The sequence below is a fragment of the Dipodomys merriami genome, unplaced genomic scaffold (assembly GCF_024711535.1).
Source record: "Dipodomys merriami isolate MVZ:Mamm:240054 unplaced genomic scaffold, mDipMer1.0.p SCAF_28, whole genome shotgun sequence".
NCBI classification, from domain to species: Eukaryota; Metazoa; Chordata; class Mammalia; order Rodentia; family Heteromyidae; genus Dipodomys; species Dipodomys merriami.
Window position 1 is genome coordinate 10,076,397 of NW_027204270.1, and position 4,757 is coordinate 10,081,153.

At 49.0% G+C, this 4,757-nt stretch overlaps 1 long non-coding RNA gene across 1 annotated transcript in view; it reads right to left on the minus strand.

The window, feature by feature from the left end:
• The window catches only part of LOC138838206 (uncharacterized), a 29,083-nt gene extending 24,557 nt beyond the window's left edge, over positions 1–4,526 (minus strand). The window contains exon 1 of the long non-coding RNA XR_011375572.1: positions 4,389–4,526. This is a non-coding gene — a long non-coding RNA (uncharacterized lncRNA). The remainder of the gene's footprint in view (positions 1–4,388) is intronic.
• Positions 4,527–4,757: the final 231 nt, after the last annotated feature.

A 4,757-nucleotide genomic window follows, 5' to 3' on the forward strand; every position in this document is an offset into this window, starting at 1 on the left:
GTGGGACCAGCTACAAGGAAGAAGTGCCAGAGTGAGGTCAGCAAGGCCCAAGGAACTGAGGACGGTGGTCTCAGGTGGCTGGCCCAGCCCTGGGGCACCTCCATTCTAACTGGAGAAATACGGTTACTCAACCAGAGTAACCAGAGGCAGTATTTCCCCTGGGGACATTTTTGGCTGTCCCAACTTTGGAATGGGTTGTAAGAAGCCAGTGGTGCTTGTAAACATCTTGCAGAGAAGACTACGGGTGCAACTCAGTGGTAGAGTATTTGACTACCCTGTGTAAAGCCCTGGGCTGTGCCAGAAACCAAGCCTACAGTGCCTAAGCCAGCTCCCACAACAGAGTCATTGGATTAAAAGCGTCCATAGTGGTGCTGGTGCTGCTGCTGCTGCTGCTGCTGAGAAAACCTGATATACAATCCCCGGTGGAGTAGACAGATGGACCCTGAGAAATGAGCATCATTCAGAAGAGCTGCCTTAGTTGACTTTGATACTTAGTTGACTTTGCATCATGATCCACTTGATCAAAGCAGAATACTACCTTGGTGATGTCTTCCTTGTTACCTGGCCCCTTGTACACATACACATTTCATACATGGAACATTCATTGAGTGCCTACTGTGCCCCTAAAGCTAGGGGTGCTCATGTTGTATAGCCTAGCACAAGAGACAGTATTAAATATGAGGCCACAGAAAGACCCGGGACCCCAATTCAGCCTGAGGCAATTAGGGAGAATTCCTGGAAGCAATTTTGTCGAAGCAGGCAAATGTATATACCATGCAGAGGCCACAGCTTGTGGGAGTTTGGAGTCTGAAAAGATTCTGGCCCTTGGGAGAAAAGCATGTTATATAGGCTCTGACTGGGAGGGGGTGAGAACAGAGGTGGGAGCAGTGGCAGGAGGAAAATGCCAAAGGGCCTTGTAGTCAGGACTGATGCTTGAAGTCCTGAGGGATTTTGAGCAGCAGGGTAGTAATGGAAAAACTGGATGGGAGGTTTAATTTCATGCAAGTGTGTAGACATGCCCCAAGAGTACTTGCCTTGCTGCTGGGAGCTTCTTGTAACCTCTGGAGAAAACACTCAGCTTGAGCCTGTGACCAGGCTCTCAGAATCAACCCCACTCCCCCCTTTTTCATTTCCCAATCTGTCCTGTACGTTCTGGGACAAGCAATTTGTATAGGATTCAAATGTGGGCAAGTGAGAAGGCCGCAGGGGAGGGGAGGCTGCATGGAGGCTAAAGGAGTGAAAGTTAGGTGAGGGTCTTAGGGGTTAGGGGACTGACAGGCCTGAGGCCAAGAGGAGGCTGGCAGGAAGCATTCCTGACACCAAGCTTAATGTTGCAAAGGACAGTGATGGGAATTTGGCCCTGCCTTTGGGGGTCTGGAGGTATGACATTTGGGCTGGTCTTAAAAGGATAACTGCAATTCTCCCAAGGAAGGAAGACAAGCATTTCATACTCAGAGACCAGGTAAGCAAAATTACAGAGGCAGGGCTTTTAGGTGGGAACTTGGTAGGCTGGACTCCACTGGATTTCTCTACCTTCCTTCCAAGTAACAAGGTTGACCCATAGTGTCAGCAGAAGTGTTAGGTGTGGGTTTCTTAGGAAGCTCTTTAAAATGTACATACTGTGCATCTTGTATCTCTCTCCCCTTCCAATTTCCTCTCAGCAAGAGTAAAAATATGATTCCTGGGGTATACACTACCATGTTTGACCTTGGCAAGAATGGGACAGAGACCCCAGCTGCCTACTTCAGGGCCCTGTTACATGTGAGCAATAAGCCTGTACCTCACTGTAGCCCCTAGTATGTGACATTTCACTGAACTATTCCTAAATGATACCATTCACTGTCTTATACCAAAATCAAGTTAGCCCATCTGAAGCACAAAAAGTTAACTATGGCAAGTTATGATTCCCAGTGAAGGAATTTAGTCTACTTATTGGTATTTAGGGACAAAAGATTTGTGAACCAGAAGAACCTGCTCTGGAAAAATCTCTGGCAGTATATTTAGAGACAATTTGGAAGAAGGAGGCTTTAAAGAAAGTTTAAAATTCTCAGGCTTGGGCTGCGAAGGTGGCTCAGTGGTAGAGCACTTGCCTTGCATGCATGAGGCCCTGGGTTCCATTCCTCAGCACCACATAAGCAAAAAGAGAAAAGCCGGAAGTGGTGCTGTGGATCAAGTGGTAGAGCGCTAACCTTGAGCTGAAGAGCTGAGGGACAGTGCCCAGGCCCAGAGTTCAGGCCCCACGACCGGACCCCCTAAAAAAAAAATTCTCAGGCTTCTGAATTCTAGATAAATATACTTGCCCCCTCCCTGACCCTTCCACAGCCAAATTCTAATATTTGCCAACATTAAAAAGGCTAGCAGAGGAGGGGCTGGAAAGATAACTCAGTGGTAGAGTGCTTGCCTTGCATGCATGAGGCCCTGGGTTCAATTCCTCAGCACCACATGAGCAGAAAAAGCCAGAAGTGGCACTGTGGCTTAAGTGGTAGAACACTAGCCTTGAGCTGAAGAACTGAGGGACAGCGCCCAAGCCCAGAGTTCAGGCCCCACAACCGGAAAAAAATTAAATAACTAAAAAAGACTAGCAGAGGAAACAAAGCAATGTCTCAGGGAATATAACTGCCAATGGATCATCAGCTCTTCTAACAAGTGAAGGAGACTATTTTCAGATTGAATAATCTGTGGAGTTAGTATGACTTCAGGTCCTCTAAGTAAACACCTTTGGTAAATAGGCTCTGGACTCCAGAACTGGAAGACAAACAAGTATTATTTCCTAAAGCAAAACAAGTGCACCTGAAGCCCTGCAGTGGCCTGATTGCCTCTCCTTGTCCTCTTCTGGGACCAACCACCCTGCAATTCCTACAGCCACTGCCACAATAGTGGTAAGTGCCTGAGCCTTGGGAGATGAGCTAAGTCTGTTTTCCTCAAGGGAAGGACAGTTTCAGGAGAAAAGTTCTTGCATGAGCACGCATGTTACAGGCATCACTGTTCTCATGCCTGAAGTGGTCAGTAACACACCGAACACCCACAATGCCTACTGGCAGGCACCAAGCCCTAGGTAGAGCAATAGTCCCCTCCAGAACAGCCTGCAGCTGTAAGCAAGAAAATGCCTGGGTAGACATCAAGGCTAGCCCAAAGCAGACAATGGCATCTTCTGAAAGGGGAAGAAAGAAGCCTTACTTTTTTTGGGGGGGGGGGGGGGTCCGGTCGTGGGGCCTCAACTCTGGGCCTGGGCGCTGTCCCTCAGCTCTTCAGCTCAAGGCTAGCACTCTACCACTTGAGCCACAGGAATCGAACCCAGGGCCTCGTGCATGCAAGGCAAGCACTCTACCACTGAGCCACCTCTCCGGCCCCAAGAAGCCTTGCTTTTATCCCTAACCTTTAGCCATGCATAAATTTCAAATGCATTTTCCTTTTATTTTTCTTTTTTACAACTTTCTGATATCACTGAAATTTTAATATCACCAGCGATGAGGAAGCCACTAACAGGAGAAAGGAGTTCTTCCAGGTCACACAGAAGGCAAAGAGAGCTGCCAACAGAAGCCAGGTCTCTTACTCAGTTTGGCACCAGACCAAACATCTTTTAGCCTCACTGGGCCTTGGAGTTGGGTAAAATAACCTCTGGAAGGATATTTAAGAAATTGTCTCTGGGGAGGCAAATAAAAGGGTGGCTCTGAGAAAAAGGAAAACTTCCCACTGTCTATCATTTCAAATTGAATTATCCTCTCAGACTATAAACACATGCAAAGAAACAAAACCCCTGGTGGCCTTAAGCAAATTATTGCGTCCAATAAAAACCGGGCTCCTGCGCCTTAGTACAGTAACGTCCACTCAAGCTATCCCCCCTTTAGTTTTCCTGGTATTTCATTGGGATGCAATTCTACAAGTTAGGAAATAGGTTAGTTTAGGTAATTTAACTCAAGTGTTACGCCTCGTCCAGCTCCTAAATTCTAGAATTCTTCACTGTGCACGCTGCTTCTGTTTAAGCAGTGTCCTGTTGTTACTCTTTTAAATGAATACTGGGGGGGGGGGGGGGGGGAGGAGAAGTTGCTGGGAAGGTGGCTCAGTGGTAGAGTGCTTGCTTAGCATGCATGAAGCCCTGGGTTCGATTCCTCAGCACCACATAAACAGAAAAAGCCGGAAATGGCGCTGAGGCTCAAGTGATAGAGCGCTAGCCTTGAGCAAAAAGAAGCTCAGGGACAGTGCCCGGGCCCTGAGTTCAAGCCCCAGGACTGGGATAAATAAGCAAATACTGGGGCTAGGAGTGTAGCTCAGTGGCAGAACGCTTGCTTAACACTCGAGAGGGCCTGGATTCGAATTCGGGCACCACGAATAACACTACCGTTTACGGAGCACGTACGGTGTACCGCAGTCCGAAGTGCTTCACGTACCATTCTCTCATAATTCTCAGGACAACTGAAGGGTAAGAAGTACGGAAGTACTTTGGCAGGGAAGATAAAGAAGCTCGGAGAGATCGTGCGAATCCAGCCCAAGGTCATGGCCGCACACACACACGTGTGGAAAGCAGGTTCCATTCCACGCTGCTTTGAATCGGAAACAACTCCCGGTTCAAAGGACAGAGCGGGAACGCACTCTGCGCGCGCGCGCGCAAGCTTCCGGGAAGGAGGGCAAAGCCGTAAGGCGGTGCCGGCGCCAGAACTCGCGAGAAGACGTGCGAGAGCGCGGGCGACACTGTCGATCGCCTGGGCCCCGCCCCACGCCAGCGCGCCCCCGGGAAGGGCCCGCCCCCAGACCTGGCC